Below are 19,848 nucleotides of genomic sequence, written 5' to 3'. Positions count from 1 at the left end.
AGTTAGATATCATACACTACTAGCCTCACCGAGCGAGATGGCGCAGTGGTTAGCACACTGGACTCGCATTCGGGAGGACGACGGTTCAATCCCGTCTCCAGCCATCCTGATTTAGGTTTTCCGTGATTTCCCTAAATCGTTTCAGGCAAATGCCGGGATGGTTCCTTTGAAAGGGCACGGCCGATTTCCTTCCCCATCCTTCCCTAACCCGAGCTTGTGCTCAGTCTCTAATGACCTCGTTGTCGACGGGACATTAAAAAACACTAACCTAACCTAACCTACTAGCCTCATGTAGAGCAATAACACTTACAAATGTTTGCTTAATTTTTTATGAATTTTTCAAATTTGAAAATTTTCATTTTTTATAGAGTTTGGGGTTAGTTATCTCAGGTGGGACTGAATATAAAAATATGATTTTTGCTCAGTTTGTACACGTATATGATAGCAACGTACTGTAAAAATTTCAACAATAATATGTGACTGTGAACAAAGATATGAATTTTTGAAAATAAGGAGATGGCTGTTGCCTATTCATGTGTGAAATTGGCGGGATATAATCAATTATTATTGAAGTAAGGTACTGAATTATATATAAAAAGTGAAAACCGCTGAAATTAACATTTATATTGTTTTGACATACTTAAATTAAATATTTTCAATTAACATCCTTCGAGATGTGACTGTTCCTAAACCTGGTAGTGAATGTTAAGAACACTTATTTCTTCAGACAGCTTGTGTGATGTAGAATACGACCTCCCAGTTGCTGTGGTAAGTTCTAGCACTGGAAGTTTTCTCAAAACATTTTTCATTGGTATCCAAACTTTGTCACTAGTAGATTTCTTGATAATGTTTTTGGGCGAACAGGGTGGTATAAATGCACAAAAACGTCATTGTTGTGGGATTTTAGAATCTATGCCTCCCTGGTGTGTGAATATCTTTTGTGTTGCTATGGGCAACTATGGACGCTATGAGTTGTTTTATTGTGTGTATTGAGCTCTTTGTGTGTAATTCATGTAGCTTGTTTAATGTATCAATAAATTGTTCCAATCAGAAACCAGCCATAAATTACTCTGCTAACAGGTTATGAACCCAGGATTATAAATTGGTGTAATATTCTAAAAAAAAAACTTAAGAGATTACTGGCTCTGGAAAATTAGCAGCAGCACGCAGTACTTTGGAACGACGTAACCGCTGAAATCATGGTGCCAGTAAATACCAATTCGTTGCCTACAATCGAAAAACTGATGGGGTAAGAAAGCTACAGTACCTGGCAGTTCGCTATGGGAACAAATTTAGAACACGAACAATTGTGGGGATGCGTCAGTGGCAAAGTACAGGATGTAACTAAATTTTGTACAGAAAGAGCCAAAATTATGCTCTGCATCCATCTGTCGATATATGTTCACTTGCAAGATACATCTACAGCAAAAAAGGCATGGGAAAAGCTAAAGCAAGTCTACGAAGATTCTGGTCTTTTCAGAAGGATAGGGCTATTAAAAACGATACCGTCAAACCAGAGTGGAGAATTGTTCGACAGTAGAGGAATATGTGTCAAAGATAATTTCCACATCACAAAAATTAAATGGGTTGAATTTTGAAGTCAAAGAAGAATGTATTGGGTGTATTCTGCTTGCAGGATTACCAGACGAATATAAGCGTATGGGGTCATTCCATATCAGTTCAACCAATTTGAGAAAATGTTCCAGCTGATAGTCTCAGATTTGGCTGAAATTAGCACACCAATGCTACCAAGTGTGGAACACTCATGTACAAAATTTTAAGTTCCCCTGCCAATTAGTTCCAGAATTATGGCTTGTCAAAGAAGGTGGCGTGACTCGGAAATTGCAACCCGCATCTGGCAATCTTCAGACCCAACTTCAGGTCTTAATAACTTTGTAACTATTCCGCACAGTCCAATGAAATTTTTACAACCCAGTAACATCCACTTAGAGAACACAATCTATGAATCAAAACACCAATAACATATTTATGAGGGAAAATAAAAAAATCCAAAATGTGATTAAAAAAATGTAATAAGTTAAAAGGTACATATTGTAGGTGCCCTCTATGCCAAATATAGTTCACTCAAATAAATAAATTTTTGTGGTAAGCTTAATGTGGCCTAACCACACACAGGACTCATCTTGCCCATATCAGTCACACAAACAGAGTTACATGCACGCGAAAATACAAAAATTTGAAAAATTACCTGAAAGATGTGGATTTTCTAAGTGTGGTAGCACAAAAGGGACAAGTGATATCCAAGCCAAATTTCAAACACTGGATAAGTAGACCATAATATAATATGTGGCAAAATTTCAACTTGTTGTTGCAAGGCATTTGTGTACAATAAAAGTTGACAGAGATGTACTTGGTTATGTTTCTTTTAACGTGATTCAGCAAGTAATAGTGATGATGCAGACAGCTTGTTTCAGATAAAGCTGCAGCAATTGTTGAGAACCATTAGGCAACAGAAAGTTAAACAATGGTAGTTTTCAGGGACAGTATGAGTCATTGTTAGGCAGGAACAACAAAGGAAACAAAGCAACAATTACAGTTTACTCATGTTTTTAGGATTCTAGTTCAGACCGGTCAGTACTGTTGTGGAAAGTCAGTATGGAGGCAGAAGAGTGTACTAGTGGTGCTTTTGTTCAAACAAGTTGCAGTATTGGTAAATCAGTATTGAAAGTGAATCAGTGCATGGGACTTAACATGAAACCAGGACAAAAGTTATGTTCCAGGTGTGTTACACTGCAGAAAATGAGAATATTCTCATAATTTACATGACAGTGACGAAGAGTATCAGCCACCTACAACCACAGTGGATGAGCAATTAAATACTTCAGCGACTGCTCGTGGTTTGTCTCCCATGAAGACACACAAAGTTGGGAAAAGAGACAGGCCCAACTATGGTAGAAGAAAACTACAAGAAGCATAAATGGAATTAAAACACAAAATATCTGACACACTAATGGTGGAAGAGGAAGAACTATCTGCTCCAAAGGAACAGAAATCATGCCAGAAATGCTCTGATTTGGACAAAATTGTTCACGATTTGAAAGAAAAATGTGCCATATCCAGACGCCAGAAAAAAGTAGCTATTCTTAGTTCGTCCACAACTTCAGCAGGCTCAGGGTAAGCAATTGAGTTCAGAAATAAAGGTGCTAGTGTCGGAGTTTTATGAAAATAATGACTACAGCCGAATAATGCCTGGAAAAAAAGACTATGTAACAGTAAAAATGGGAAATGTACATGTACAGATGCAAAAAAGACGTTGCTGTGCAAAATATCAGAACTATGTGTAGAATTCAAGGAAAAGTATCCCAATACCAAAGTAGGTTTATCATCTTTTTTCAATCTTCTGCTAAAATGGGTTGTGCCGTAAGTGCAAGGGGGCACACACAATGTTTGTGTATGAGAGACCCATCAAAATGCTAAGCTGATGTTTGCTGCTCTAAAGGATTCTGGTCTAGATTACAAAAGTGCAATGAAGCTGCTAGTGTGTGACATCAGTTCCTACCAGTGCATGATACACAGGTGTGAAAAGTGTCCTGGTAAGGCAAATCTTGCAGAACACATTAATAACAAACTGTATGGTGAACTCCTTATGGATGACGATGAACTTGGTTCTTATAAACAATGGACACACATGGATCGTACAAGTCTTGAAACAAAGTACAGTACAGTGGAAGATTTTGTTGAAATGTGTTGTCAAAAAATGGACAAACTGACCACACACAGCTTCACAGCAACAGCACAATCGGCTATCTCCAGTTTTGTAAGGATAATTTGAAACAATCCATGTAGGCTTTCACGGCCGGCGTCTTCATCAAGTCGTTGACTCACCTCCGAAGATGTTCTCCGTAGTTGGGAACGAAACGTTAGGGAGAAGAAGTTTTACAGATCGACCACGGCAACTTAGCCCGGAAGTGTTTATTGATGAATTTGAAACAAGATGAAATTATAGTAATACTAAACTTTTCTGAAAATTATGCATTTATAGTTCAAGATGCCATCCAAGGATATTATTGGGACAACAGTCAAGAAACTCTCCAGCCATTTGCGATTTACACTAATGACCATTAAAGTTGCTACACCAAGAAGAAATGCAGATAATAAACGGGTATTCATTGGACAAATATATTATACTAGAACTGACATGTGATTACATTTTCACGCAATTTGGGTGGATAGATCCTGAGAAATCAGTACCCAGAACAACCACCTCTGGCCGTAATAACGGCCTTGATACACCCGGGCATTGAGTCAAACAGCCCATGCAGCTTCAACATGATATCACAGTTCATCAAGAGTAGTTACTGGCGTATTGTGACGAGCCAGTTGCGTGGCCACCATTGACCAGACGTTTTCAGTTGGTGAAAGATCTGGAGAATGTGCTGGCCAGGGCAGCAGTCGAACATTTTCTGTATCCAGAAAGGTCCGTACAGGACCTGCAACATGCGGTCGTGCTTTATCCTGCTGAAATGTAGGGTTTCGCAGGGATCGAATGAAGGGTAGAGCCACGGGTCATAACGCATCTGAAATGTAACGTCCACTGTTCAAAGTGCCGTCAACGCGAACAAGAGGTGACCGAAACCTGTAACCAATGGCACCCGATACCATCACAACGGGTGATATGCCAGTATGGCGATGACGAATACACGCTTTCAATGTGTGTTCACCGCGGTGTCGCCAAACATAGGTGCGACCATCATGATGCTGTAAACAGAACCTGGACTCATCCGAAAACTTGATGTTTCGCCATTCGTATACCCAGGTTCATCGTTTAGTACCCTATCGCAGGCACTCCTGTCGGTGATGCAGCGTCAAGGGTAACCTCAGCCATGGTCTCTGAGCTGATAGTCCGTGCTGCTGCAAATGTCGTCAAACTGTTCGTGCAGATGGTTGTTGTCTTGCAAACGTTCCTATCTGTTGACTCAGGGATCGAGACGTGGCTGTACAATCCGTTACAGCCATGCGGATAAGATGCCTCTCATCTCGACTGCTAGAGATACGAGGCCGTTGGGATCCAGCACGGCGTTCCGTATTACCCTCCTGAACCCACTGATTCCATATTCTGCTAACAGTTATTGGATCTCGACCAACGCGAGCAGCAATGTCGCGATACGATAAACTGCAATCGCGATAGGCTACAATCCGACCTTCATCAAAGTCGGAAACGTGATGGAACGCATTTCTCCTCCTTACACGAGGCACCACAACGACTTTTCACCAGGCAATGCCGGTCAACTGCTGTTTGTGTATGAGAAATCGGTTGGAAACTTTCCTTATGTCAGCACATTGTAGGTGTCGCCACCGGCGCCAATCTTGTGTGATTGCTCTGAAAAGCTAATATTTGCATATCACAGCACCTTCTTCCTGTCGGTTAAATTTTGCTTCAGTAGCATATCATCTTCGCGGTGTAGCAATTTTAATGGCCAGTAGTGTACTATAGAGGTGAATCAGGTGATGTGTCTGTCATGAACCTGTGTGTTTTTAGTGACAGTTTAATTCATGATGCCATTGCAGTTCATGCCCACATTCGCACTGTCATGGCATATGTGAAAAACAAGCTGCTTCACATACATTTTGCGAAATACTTCAGTAATGGGGCAGCTAGTCAGTACAAAAACTGTAAAAATCTAAAAAAAAATTTCATGCATTACCGTGATTTTCAGATTCACACAGAATGGAATTTTTTTGCAACAAGTCATGGTAAAAATGTATGTGATGGTATTGGTGCTACCATTAAGCACATGGCATCACGAGCTAGTCGGCAGCATCCTACAGAAGGTCACATTCTAACACCTCTTCAATTATTTACCTGGATACAGAAAAATATCTCTGGCATACAATCATTCTATGTTTCGAAAGATGAGGTGAAATCAGTCAAAGAGTTGCTATAAAGCAGACTAGAACACATTAAAACTGTTGCAGGCATAAGGACCCATCATCACTTCTCTCCTTCGACTCCGACAATGTGCAGATGAGCAGATTGTCCGGTTATAACTATAGGTTAATGCACAACATGTGTCTGCACAGTGTGTCTGACTCAGGATTCAGAAGCAAAAGCAGCAACATACAACCAGGTTGCTATGTTATTGCTGTTTATGGTGACAAATGGTACTTAGGATGTGTTGCAGAGTGCTGTGAAGCAGAAGGTGATGTATTTGTGAACTTCATGGCACCAGCAGGACCAGAAAGATCATTTCATTGGCCACATTTGGCAGACAGGTGTTGGATTCCTTTTGAACATATTCTTATGACAGTTCCAGTTCCTACCACAGTGTCAGGAAGACAGTAAAATTTGCCACTCAATGTACAGAGTACAGTAGCTAAAGTGTGGGACAACTTCTGTTCGAAGCACAATCGACTGGTTTTTACCAGTTAAGGTGCAGTAAACATTAATGATAGGTCATGTTAATCTGTGTATATGTTGTTGCTTAGTGATTAAACAGTTGTGGGAGAGGATAAGAAGAGGCAGAACAGTTTACGATAAGTTTTTACAAAACTGTGTTGTGGAATAATGGTCACAGTACCAAATACATCTGTCAACTTCCATTGTACAGAATGTCTTGCAATAAAATGCTGAAATTTTGAGATATATATCATTATGGTCTACTTATGCAGTGTGTGACATTTGGCTTGGATACCACTTGTCCCTTTTGTGCTACCACACTTCGAAAATCCATGTTTTTCAGGTAATTTTTCAAATTTTTGTATTCTTGTGTGCATGTAACTCAGTTTTTGTGATTGATATGGGCATGATGAGTTCTGTGTGTGTTTAGGCCACATTAAGCTTACCACAAAAGAATTTATACCCTTTTTGAGTGAATTATATTTGGCATAGAGGGGACCTACAATAGGTACCTTTTAACGTAGTACATTTTTTTTAATCAGATTTTGGAATTTTTTATTTTCCCTCAGAAATATGTTGTTGGTGTTTTGATTCATGGAGTATGTTCTCTAAGTGGATGTTACTGGGTTGTAAAAATTTCACTGGACTGTGTGTAATAGTTCAAAAGTTATTAAGACCTGAAGTTGGGTCTGAAGATAGATTACCAGATGCGGGTTGCAATTTCCAGGTCACGCCACCTTCTTTCACAAGTCTTAATTCTGGATCTAATTGGCAGGGGAAACTAATACTTGGTACATGAGTGTTCCACACATGGTAGAATTAATGTACTGAATTTCGGTCAAATCTGAGACTTATGAGCTGGAGCTCCTAGTAGAACTGACATGGAATGACATGGTTATGAGCTTAGAAAATTCAAACGTGCCGATCAAAGGAGACTCCATAAAAAATAAATTACTGCAAGAAATAAATGATGAAGCTTGTAATAAACAATCGATTGGTGATGCTGCTCTGAGAGTCGACAAGGAAAAGAGCGATGTAATATTCAAAAAGGGTCCCAGGTGCTTTAACTGCAACAAGTACGGGCATCTGGCTAAAAACTGTTACAGCAAGAAGAAAAACGATGAAAAAACTTCAGCCAAGACAGCCAGCTACCAGACAGTTTCTCACAACATCAGCTGCAGGGAAAGATACATGGTCAGAATGGCATGTAGACTCAGGCGCATCAGCGCACATGTCTAAATATCCTTGTAATGAAAGGGCTGTTGAAGCATTGACAGGCTTGCAAGTTTTAATAGCAAATAATGAAAACTTATCTGTAAAAGGTATAGGATCTTCGTTTGTAGATGTTCTCACTGGCAACAAGAAAGCCAGAATCAAAGTAGAGGATATTCTGTATGTGCCTCAGCTAAGCACAAATCTACTGTCTGTTAGTAAAATAGTAAGAAAAGGTCATTTGATTTTATTTGACAAACAGGGTTGTGGTATTTACGACATGGAAAAATATGGTTGCTAATGCACCATTAGCAAAATGAATGTACCGACTAGACCAACCATATGATCGAAATTTTGAAGCAGAATCCGTATTGCAGGCAAATAGTGCAGACTTCTGGCATAAAAGTCTAGGTCATCTGCATTCTGAAGCTATGGATGCACTTTGTAATGGACTGGCTAGTGGAATATCATGTAAGGGAACAATAAATACTAGAGGGAAAACAAACAAGACTTCCTTTTCCACGATCTAGCTCAAGAGCCACAGAAATTCTTGAGCTAGTTCACTCAGATTTGTGTGGACCGATGGAAACTAGATCAATTGGAGGAGCCAAATACTTCCTTACTCTAATTGATGACTAGTCCAGGAAAGTATTTGTATATTTCCTCAGAAATAAACATCAAACTGATACGAGACTTCAAAAATGTAGTAGAAATACAAACTGGAAAAAGCATCTGCACTCGACGCACTAATAATGGCACAGCATATCTGAATGATAATCTGGTAACGTTTTTCAGAAAGGAAGGAATCCAATGTCAGACTACAGTGCCATATACCATACACACCAGAACAAAACGGAGTGACTGAGTGTTACAACCGTACAATAGTAGATAAAGCAAGATGCCTGCTTTTTGAAGCACATTTGCCAAATATATTTTGGGCAGAAGCAGTCTCCACTGCAGTTTATTTAATTAACAGGTCCCCGACTAATGCACTAAAGAACAAGACCCCTGAAGAAGCTTGGACAAATAAGAAGCCAAATTGTAAGCGTCTTAGAATATTTGGAAGTAAGGCGTATGCTCACATTCCAAGAGCCAACAGATGAAAATGGGACAAAAAAGTGTTGAGTGTAAAGAATTCGCGTTAGTATTTTGCAGTTGTGACTTATTAAACTGATAGTTCGGTAATTTTCACATCTGTCAACACCTGCTTTCTTTGGGATTGGAATTATTACATTCTTCTTGAAGTCTGAGGGTATTTCGCCTGTCTCATACATCTTGCTCACCAGATGGTAGAGTTTTGTCAGGACTGGCTCTCCCAAGGCCATCAGTAGTTCTAATGGAATGTTGTCTACTCCGGGGGCCTTGTTTCGACTCAGGTCTTTCAGTGCTCTGTCAAACTCTTCACGCAGTATTATATCTCCCATTTCATCTTCATCTATATCAGAGGACTGCCACACAGTAGGTTACTGTGATGCAGGTTGGGCCGGAGATTCTGAAGATTCTTTAAATCCCAAGGAGCAGTGTATCTTGGCAGAGTAAAAAGTAGCCAACAGTGGCCTTATCTACAACTGAGGCAGATTATATGGCTCTGACCTCAGCATGTCAGGAGGCTCTAAATGGCTTCAAAGGCTACGCAGTGAAATATCACCAAACGCCAAAAAAGGCCCTATCAAACTATTGTTGACCTGTCTAAAACTAACAGCTATAAGAGTTGAACCAAACATATAGATACAAGAGAGCACTTCATAAGAAGAAGAAAGAAAGAAAAAAAAAAAAAAACTCAGCTCAAATTACTGTGCAGCACATACATTCAGACCAAATGCTGGCAGATATGATGACAAAATCTCTGATGAAGGTGCGTCATCATCTGCTGCTGCAGGATTTCGGACTGAGAAAGTAGTTCTTTGTTGTGTGTGTGTATCTTCTTTGCAGGCATAATTCTAGTGGGGGTGTGGGATTTTAGAATCTATGCCTCCCTGGTGTGTGAATATCTTTTGTGTTGCTATGGGCAACTTCAGACGTTATGATTTGTTTTATTCCTTGTATTGAGAGCTTTATGTGTGTAATTTAAGTAGCTTGTTTAATGTATTAATAAATTGTTCCAATCAGAAACCGCCCGTAAATTACGCTGCTAACAATTGTTTTCCAAACTTATTCTTTCAACCTCTGCAAGCCTCCCCTGTCCATCATACACATGTGCCACTATGTCATTCAACGTTAAAGACAGAGATGTAATTTTACTGACACAATGATCCTCATAAATTTCGGCTTCTGATGTTGCATAGCATCGAACTAAGTTTTCTGCAATGCCAATGAATTTGTGGAAATGCCTTGTTCCGTTTATATCTATACAGTTTTCAAATCTGGTTTCAGGTGTTGTTTTCATATGCAGAACCACTTCTTCTTTCTTGATCAGAAAATACGTAATGCCTTTAGTATTATCCTTGCAAAAGACATACATTTCCTTTACTGTGAGAATTTGGTCTGTGGTTGGTCTTTGTAGGCTGGCTTTTACTTCACATTTTGTTGTACCTCTTACTCCATCACATGCATTTTTACCATGGCAAGATGCAAAAAAGTGCCTTTCAGCCTCCAGCCCAAAGTCTACTTTGTGGTTGCACAGATTTGAAAAATTCTTTTTGTTCTTACACTGATAACCACTTCCATCTGAAAATTATATCAGCTTCTCAACCTTGGGAAAATTTTCTTTTATGTAATTTATTACATACTTTAGGAACACAAGTACAGCCAAAGTGTTGTTCTCCAAGTAATCGATTAGAATGCAAATTGAAGAACTGCAAATTTAATCTTTCTCATTTTTAAAGTAGAGAATAAATGGATGCACTGTTGCCTGATCACTGATCCAGTGGCACCCTTGTATTGCATCCTGAATCACAAATGTAAAATTTTCTGCAAAATCAGCTAGCACTATGCATTCAGTTTCATGAAGTTGTGCTTTTTTGGCCTTCAAAAACATAGTGATAACTTTTGAGTTTTTGTAAGTTATCAATTAAAGATTCGAAGTACTCTTCCTGGGATTTAACCACTGTAAGGTGTTTGAAGGTAATACTGCCTGGCATTTCCTCATCGTATTTGTGAAACAATTCAATAACAGTTACCTTACGAGGGCATTTACTACACAAACTCATCATGCAACCATAACTCTTGGTGTAACAGACCATTAAATCTAGTAACTCTCTGTAGTTAAGATCACTGAGTTTTCCACCCGCAATCATCAGTTTGACATTTTGATGATATAAACAAACACATAGAGTGTATCCAGCCAAAATACACCACTTAGGGTGGAGATCACAAAATTTTGACCTTCCTATTTTGCATTCAGGATGAGAATCTCGTTTAAATTTGACAGCACTAGTCATTTCTGCTTTGTTACTTTAACTCCGTTTATAACAACTCTTTTGCTGTCTTTGCAACCTGTGCACATTCTACTGTTTTACCATCTTCAAAAAACTGCTGGATCTTTTTAATTTTTTCTTCATTTATACCTACTCCTTTCTACTTTCCTAAAACTGGAAGAATGACTTGCTCTTTCACTAATTTTCGGGTTAGCTTAACCAAACGATGGGAAACGTTGAATTCTTGAACTATTTTTTCTCTTGGCCATGAGTCAGGGAGCAAACTTAAAATTTTAACTTTTTGCTCTTTAGATGTCATTGAACATTTAATTTTTAATTTCTCTATATTCAGTTTCAGATGATGCTGATGGTAGTTTTTTTTTCTTCTTTAGAAATAATGTTGGTATCTGTATTATTAAAGCATAAGTCCAAGTCTTTTCCAATTTTGTCTGAAATTTTTGGTACCTTATTTTCAATAGCTGCTTTTCTTTTTCTGCTACGTAATTTTATTATTTTCGAAGCAGGAGATACGTCTAACTTAGAACAAGCAAAATCCAATATGCTAACAGCTTCCTCATTAGGAATATAAATGTCATTAACAAGGTTACATGATTCTGGTTCTGAATTCACAACAAATATTTTTGAGTAACAATTTGGGCACAGGGAATTTCCACGAATCACATTAAGTTTCACTTGGGAAGCTGTTTCACTCTCACATAACAAGGACAAATGTTCAAGTTTTATTTCCCTCAAACCTTTAGTAATAGGCTTTTTATTAACTTTAAGTGGATCACAGCGCTTTCTTCCAAAAATGTGGTTGTACTTCAGAATATATTTCTTCTCATGATACACTGTTACAGAAGAACTTAATTGAAATTTAAACTAGGTTTGTCTAACTTCATGAAAGTCATTGACATTTTTCAAGGTTTTTGAAACTGAACTGTAAACTGTTTTGTGACACACTTCACTTGCTATCTGTCCCACAGAACACTGTTCATCCATGTTATTGCATTCCAGTTAATCTCTCAAAATTGAGTTCAAATTACACACAGAACATAGTACATAACACATTCTACACTGCCAATGAAGTATTTACTTCCACTCTAACAGAGGTTTCAGAACAGACACTACAACAATGCCACACCTAGCAATAATGTCTTCTTTTTTGACAATAAACCTAAATGTAAATTGGCATTTTTATTACCATAGAACAAAAGCAAAAGCTCATATTGTTTAATATTGCATTATTAAAAATAAATAAACTAAATATATGTCACAGTTAAATTTTCTTACAATGAGACAATAAACCATTTAAATAGGCAACAGCCATAAGATCAATTGTAGAGTAATGTGAATTATTTCCTCATTTTCAAAAATTCAAATCAGTGTTCACAGTCAGATATTAATGTTGAAATTTTTACAGTATGTTGTTATCATATAGGTGTACAAACCTTGCAAAAATCATATTTTTTATTCAGTCCCACCCAAGAGAACTAACTCCAAACTTTACAAAAAATGAAAATTTTCAAATTTCAAAAATTCATGAGAAATTAAGGAAACATTTGTAAGAGTTACTGCTCTATATGAGGCTAGTAGTGTATGATATCTAACTATAGGAAAAAATAGACACTCATAAATCACTACTTGTTTGTTGATTTTTGGGCCTAAAAAGTGGATTTTTGATAATTTAGATACCAGAAGTTTGGAGGTCATTTTGATTCGTTATATTTGAATTTAGGGTATTTTGTGTAATAGACAATCATGTCAATTGCAATGTTGTAACTTAACCCAGTGCAGAGATATTCAAATTTTCACTGTCTCCAGACTGAAAAATTGTCGCGCACCTACAAATAAAAATGGCCGCCATCCAGTAAAGGTGCAACATAAATTATTTTAAAAAACTGTTTTGAACTTCTCAAATATAGGGCAATCACATATAAAAAATTAAAATATTTAAAAAGGGTCAAGCAACCATCACTGGACCACTTCATATGGATTGACCTCATGGGTGGAGGGTGCAGGGACAGTGGGTTACTTGAGATTGAAGCCAGGACGGTTATGGGAGCAGAGGATGTGTTAGAAGAATAACTCCCATCTCTGTAGTTCAGAGAAGCTGGAAGAATCCATATGGCTTGGGTTGTGAAGCAGCCATTGAAATTGAGCCTGTTTTATTCAGCTGCATGTCATGCCATTAGGTAGTCAATTTTAACTATATATGACAGTAATATCTGTTCCCGAAAGAACAGTTACCGTGGTCATCCACGGTAACTGTTCTTTCGGGAACAGATATTACCGTCATATATAGTTAAAAATATGGCTTCCCGGCCATTGACCTTCTTGTGCGAACGCACACGCTATGCCCGAACTCGTACGGGACTTGGTAGATTAATCTGCCACGAGTAATGAATATGATGGGCACACATCTATTAGGCGCACTACGAATGTAGTGGTGTGGACATGTTGGGAATGTGGATCTCACAGGGAGCGTGCAAGGGATAAGTCCCTGCAGACGCACTATCCTCTGTGCCCGCGGTGGCTCAGATGGATAGAGCGTCTGCCATGTAAGCAGGAGATCCCGGGTTCGAGTCCCGGTCGGGGCACACATTTTCAACATGTCCCCAATGAAGTACATCAACGCCTGTTTGCAGCTAGGGTGTCTATTTAATTATCATTTCATTCGTAGTCAATTTTGTTTTTGGCAACAGTTTGGCTATAGCCATTCATCTTGGGGGGGGGGGGGGGGGGCAGCTGGTTGATAGTCGTACTAATATAAACAGCTGTGCAGTGTTTGTAGCAGAGTTGATGTATGACATGGCTACTTTCACAGGTAGCCCAGTCTCTGATGGGGTGAGATAAGCCTGTGACAGGACTGGAGTGAATGCTGGGTGGATGGATTGGGCAGGTTTTGCAAATTGCTGTGCCACAGGGATGTGATCCGTATGACAAGAGGTTGCAAGTAGGAGTGGCGTAGGGATGGACTAGGAAGTTGTATAGGTTGAGTGTACAACAAACACCACTTTGGGGCTAGCGGGGAGGGTCTTGGGTAGAATGTCACTCACCTCAGGGCAGGATGAGAGGTAATCAAAGCCTTGTCGAAGGAAATGGAATAGTTGCTCCAGTCCAGGGTGATATTGGGGGACAGGGAGCACTCGTCTGTAACAGATTCCTGGGGGTGGTGGGAAGATAGGGTGTGTGTGTGTGTGTGTGTGTGTGTGTGTGTGTGTGAGGATATGGCAAGGGATCTGTTTGTGGGCTAGGTTTGGGGACTAGTGCCTGGTGATTAGTTGGTTTGATGTGGATGGAGGTGTGGATAGGACCATCAACGAGGTGGAGATCACTTTCCAGTGGCATGTTGGGTGGAAGAGGACCAGTAGAAGCAGATGGAGCAAAATATGTTGAGGTTGTGAAGGCCTTTGTCCTGGTCTGAGTCTAGATCATGCAGATATCACCAATGAATAAGAACCAAACTAGGGGTTGGGAGTTTTGAGGGCTAGGAAAGTTTCCTCTAGATGTCACATAACCAGGTTGGTATAGAAGAGTGCCATACAGGTGCCCATGGTAATGCCACAGATTTGTTTGTAAACCTTTCCTTCAAAGGAAAAGCAGTTCTGGGTCAGGATATAATCGGGAAGATATATAAGGAATGAGCAACCATCCACTACATTTAATCTCCGAATCAATTCATCCATCCTTACACTCTCTCCCCTCAGGGGGCTTGCCACTTTGGCGGGTTCGTGCTTGGCTACCACGGGCCCCCAGCCTTTGCAGCATCTTTTCCCTTCTGTGCTGCATGTCTCTCTTCTTGATATTCTTTTTCCCTTTGGGGAATATGTCTGGGGTGCTATTGGGAATGTCCATTGCTGACATAAGAACAGTCTCACCACTGTTTATTGTTCCCTTTTGCTTTCTTTGTTTACCTTCTCCTATTCTTCCTCCACTTTGGTATTTGAGGTTCCTCTTTTTCTTCTTTCTCCCTGTGTGCTCCTGAGGGCTGGCCCACACGTCTGACGTGTAACAGGTAACTGGGTAGCCCGTAATTCCCAGCCCCGGGTCGACAAGTAGGGTTTGCACACACCACTGGTACAGGTCAGGCCCAGAGAGGGGTGATTGCCTGAGCTGTTACCTTCCCAAATTGCAAGTTGGTATCTCTGTCAGGTGTTCTGGAGGTGTGACTTTAGGTGTGAACAGTCATGTAAGGCGGGTGTGTCCCCTTGTGAAGGGGTCCCCCAGTTGGAAGGAGCACGCCATCAGAGCTGCTGGCAATCGTGGGGGTTTTCTCGCAATGAGCCAATCATCTTCGCAAGCAACGTCTATGAAATGTAAGCAGAATGTGGTTAACGATTCAAAGACCCTTCCAGCTGCACCACCATTCCTCGTGGTATCGTTTACTGAAGACTATCAGTCCTTCGCAACGGTCAATCCATTTATTATTCAGGAAGGTGTTGATGCAGTTGCTGGCCCTGTGAAATCTTGCTCTCGTTTACAGAATGACACTTTGCTTTTGGAGACTAATTCTGATTCACAACCACAACTGCTTGCCACCTTGCTTCTCCACAGCTATCCTGTTCATTTAGAGTTTAAAGAACTTTGAATTCTTTCTGTGGTGGTATTTACACTAGGCTGCTCAACAGGCTGACCAAGGCCGAAATCAAATCATACCTCTCTGTTCAGGGTGTCATTGCCATCCATTGGGTGATGAAAAAGGTAGATTCCTCTTTAGTGGGCACCAACCTTTTTTTTTAAATAGACTGGTGCTTCCGTCCAATATCAAAGCAGGCTATGAAATTATCACAGTCTGATCGTACAGTCCAAACCCGATGTGTTGTTACCAGTGTCATTGTTTCGACCACACTCAAACATCTTGTCGACATCCAGCCTAATGTGTAACCTGGGGTAAGGGTGCGTACGGGCGCGATTGTCTGCCTCCTTCTCTTCGCAAATCAACTGCAGTGGCGGCCATGCTGCTGCCTCTCGAGATTGTCCCATGTATCTTGATAAGCGAGCTGTCCAGGAGATCTGGCTAAAGGAAAAAGAGCTTTACCCAGTCACTTGCAAGTTATTGACAGTCACAAAACCTGTGTACTACTGTCTGGCACTTATAGTTCTGTTCTTGCTACATCTCACTCCATGAAGGATATGGCCACACTGACATGCGACATCAAGTTCATTTCTGAGGTTGTGCAACTGCCCAGTGTCACGGTAGCATCACCATCCCCTCGTCCAGCTGTGCAAAAAGCCATCAAACTCGCCTCAAGAGGCAAAGCCACCAGCTACACAACTCGACGGTGTCGCAACGTGATACCTTCGCCTGGCCAGCCTCCGTGTCGCCTGTGTGCACTACCAACTGTTTTTCCGTGTTGGACTCCACAGACTGACAGCACACGAAAGCCGATGCTTCTGTGTACCTCATGAAGCAGAATCCTCCTGCCTTTGTGCTCTGTAGCACAGTCTTAGCAGGCTGTCACTCGGCAGCCACTGAGGTGACACCCCTTCATTTTTTCTTCATCATGACTCTCCTCCAGTGGAACGTTGGCATCCTTCGATCCCACAGACAGGATTTACGTCTGCTTTGAGAATTGCAGCGTACCCCTGTTCTCTGCCTTCAGGAAACAAAATTACGTCCTCAGGGCTCCTTTGAGTTTTCACATTTCTTCCCGGTCCTTTTTTGACCTTCCCCCTGAGGTTGGCATTCCATTTCTTGAGTCATGCTGCTCATATGGGATGATGTTCATAGTCAGCCTATCTCCCAGACTACCAATCTTCAAGCTGTTGCAGTTGACCTTTTCCTTTCCCACCTGACTTTTTTCCTTTCCCACCTGACTTTTTCCCTTTCCCCACCTGACTTTTTCCCCTTTCCCCACCTGACTTTTTCCCCTTTCCCCACCTGACTTTTTTCCCCTTTCCCCACCTGACTTTTTTCCCCTTTCCCCACCTGACTTTTTTCCCCTTTCCCCACCTGGCTTTTTCCCCTTTCCCCACCTGGCTTTTTCCCCTTTCCCCACCTGGCTTTTTCCCCTTTCCCCACCTGGCTTTTTCCCCTTTCCCCACCTGGCTTTTTCCCCTTTGTACCATTTATATCCCTCAGTCATTCGATGTCACCAGGGCAGACTTCCTCCAGCTTATTGGGCAGCTACCTCACCAAACTCTGCTACTTGGTGACTTCAATGCACACCATCCCCTTTGGTGTTCTCCCAGAACCTGTCAGGGAGGTGCACTCTTGGCTGACCTTCAACAACTTAACCTCTTCTACCTTAACAAAGGAGCATCCACATTCCGCTCCGATTCCTCGCACTCCTGTTCCCATTTGGACTTACCCTTCTGCACTGCCCAACTTGTCCATTGTCTCGAGTGGTCCATTCTTTCTGATACCTGCTTGAGTGACCATTTCCCATGTGCTGTCCATTTGTCTCCTACCCTACCTGCGTGCACACCCAAGTGACAGCTTACTAAGGCTGACTGGTGGCTTTACTCCTCCCTGGCGAACATTGAAGAACAACATTTACCCAGTTGTGGTGACCAGGTGGAATATCTAACAAACATTATCCTTACCTCTGCAGAACATTCCATTCATCACAGTTTTTCTTTACCGGCTGTGTCCCAGTCCCTTGGTGGACTGAGACATGCAGCTACGCAATTGTCGTGGAGAGACGTGCTCTCCACATTTTTAACCATCATCCTACAATGGCAAACTGCATTCATTGTAAACAGGTGTGCGCACTGTGTCGTCACGTTGTTTGGATAGCAGAAAAGGTTTCTGGATTTCATTCAGTAGTTCTTTTAACAGTTCCACCCCTTCCTCTGTCGTGTGGGCCAACCTGCTCTCTGGAACCAAGGTCCATTCTCCAATTTCTGGCCTTAACGGTATCAGACAGTGTCATTGTGGACCCTATTGGTATTTCCACTGCCTTAGGCCTACATTTTGCGGAAATTTTGAGTTCTTCCCACTGTCGCCATGCCTTCCTCCATTGGAAACGAGTTAAGGAGGCTTGGACGATACCCTTTTCTTCTCGGAACTGCAAGTGCTACAATGCCACCTTTACTATGCAGGAGCTATATCATGCTCTCAGTTCATCCCAGTCATCCGCCTCAGGTCCAGATACTGTCCACATTCAGATGTTGCAGCACCTTTCTCCTGCGGGCAAGCACTTTGTGCTTAATACATATAACCGCACCTCTGCAGATGGCGCGAAGGCACCGTCATGCCCATACCTAAGCCCGGTAAGGACAAACACCTTCCTTCAAGCTACCACCCCATCTCTCTCACCAGATGTGTTTGCAAGGTGATGGAGCATATGATTCATGCTCAGCTGATATGGTGGCTCGAGTCTGGCAATTTACTAACCACTGCACAATGTGGCTTTCGAGCGCGCCATTCTGCAGTTGACGATCTCGTCACTTTGTCCACCAATGTTACAAATGGTTTTCTGTGGAAATCCCAGACTGTGGCCGTGTATTTCAATTTGGGGAAGGTCTACGACCCCTGCTGGAGAACTGGTATCCACCGCACTCTCTAAATGTGGGGCTTCCGTGGCCATGTGGCAAGTTTTCTTGAGGTATTTTTAAAAGACCGAGTTTTCAAGGTGCGTTTGGGTTCTGCCTTGTCAGACATCTTTATCCAGCAAAATTTTGTGCCTCAGGGTTCCGTCCTGAGTGTTCCTCTTTGCTATTGCCATCAACCCTAAAATGACCTGTCTTCCACTGGGCATCTCCAGCTCTCTTTTCATTGACAATTTTGCCATCTGTTGTAGTTCTCCACAGACCTGTCTCATTGAGTAGCGTCTTCAGCGATGTTTCAATCATCTTTATTGGAGCATTTTCAGTGTCAAAACTGTTTGTAAGAATTTCTGTGGGCGTAATTGGTTTCTCTTACCATCTTTACATCTTGGGCCTGTTGCCTTTCCATTCGTTGAAACTACGAAATTCTTGTGGCTCATGCTCGATAGGAAACACACTTGGTCCTCCCTTGTGTCTTACCTGGCAGTCCACTGTACATGGTCCCTCAATATCCTGTGTGTCCTCAGTGGTACTGCCTGGGGCGCAGATCGAACCACCCTCCACAGTTTGTACCGGTCCCTTATCCGTTCAAAAATAGACTGTGAGTCCTTTGTTTATGCACGTCCGTCACTCTTACGCCGTCTCAACATTATCCACCATCTTAGCATCCGTGTGGCTACTGGCGCCGTTTACACTAGCCTGGTTGAAAGTCTACATGCCGAAACTGCTGAACTACCACTGTCCTATCACCATGACTTTCTCCTCAGCAGGTATGCATGCCATTTGTCTGCCATGCATGGCTACACATCCTATGGCTCCCACTTGGATGACTCCTTTGATCACCGTCTTCTGTGTTACCTCCTGGAATCCACTTTTGGCCCTCCATGTGGGTCCAGGGATTAGAATAGGCCTGAGGTATTCCTGCCTGTCGTAAGAGGTGACTAAAAGGAGTTTAACATGTTTCTGCCATTCTGTGATGATCCCCTGTAGGGTTTGACCTCCATTCTTCAAAATTTTCCCGAAGAGAAGCCAATTGGGGAAGGGCGCTTTACAAGGTGCATCGTGTCCATCGTGCATTGAGATCTTTAGCGCACTTTCTTTTCGTCGCATTGCTGTCCTGCCCATTCTCAATCTCTTGAGTGAGGACACCCTTCTGGGTTCGTTTTCCACCATGCACTATGAAGTGCTGATTTCTGCGTCAACGATGACCATGGACTTCTTTACACCTGATATCCAGCATGGTAGCCAGTCCGTTGTGGTGGGGCTGCCATGTACCCTGTTGGTTGTAGGCCCCTGACCACACAGGGATCGCTCTGCTGATGCATGCGCTATTAACTCCCCATGTATGCCAAGGGGTAGATGCCCATCCCCCTGGGGCATTGGGACTCCCAGCAATGGCAATCCTGCCAAGTGGCCTTTGCTGTGGCT

General features: G+C 41.7%; 1 protein-coding gene and 1 non-coding gene across 2 annotated transcripts in view; both read left to right on the top strand.

Annotated features, from left to right (window-relative positions):
* Positions 1 to 19,848, top strand: part of LOC126194705 (ATPase family AAA domain-containing protein 2-like) — a 220,538-nt gene that overhangs the window by 54,154 nt on the left and 146,536 nt on the right. The window lies entirely within an intron of this gene.
* Trnat-ugu (transfer RNA threonine (anticodon UGU)) lies at positions 13,452 to 13,526 on the top strand. The gene has a single exon. It is a non-coding gene; the product is annotated as a tRNA-Thr (tRNA).

Source organism: Schistocerca nitens, chromosome 7, assembly GCF_023898315.1.
Source record: "Schistocerca nitens isolate TAMUIC-IGC-003100 chromosome 7, iqSchNite1.1, whole genome shotgun sequence".
Classification (NCBI taxonomy): Eukaryota; Metazoa; Arthropoda; class Insecta; order Orthoptera; family Acrididae; genus Schistocerca; species Schistocerca nitens.
This window is presented reverse-complemented; position numbering and strand designations above follow the sequence as displayed.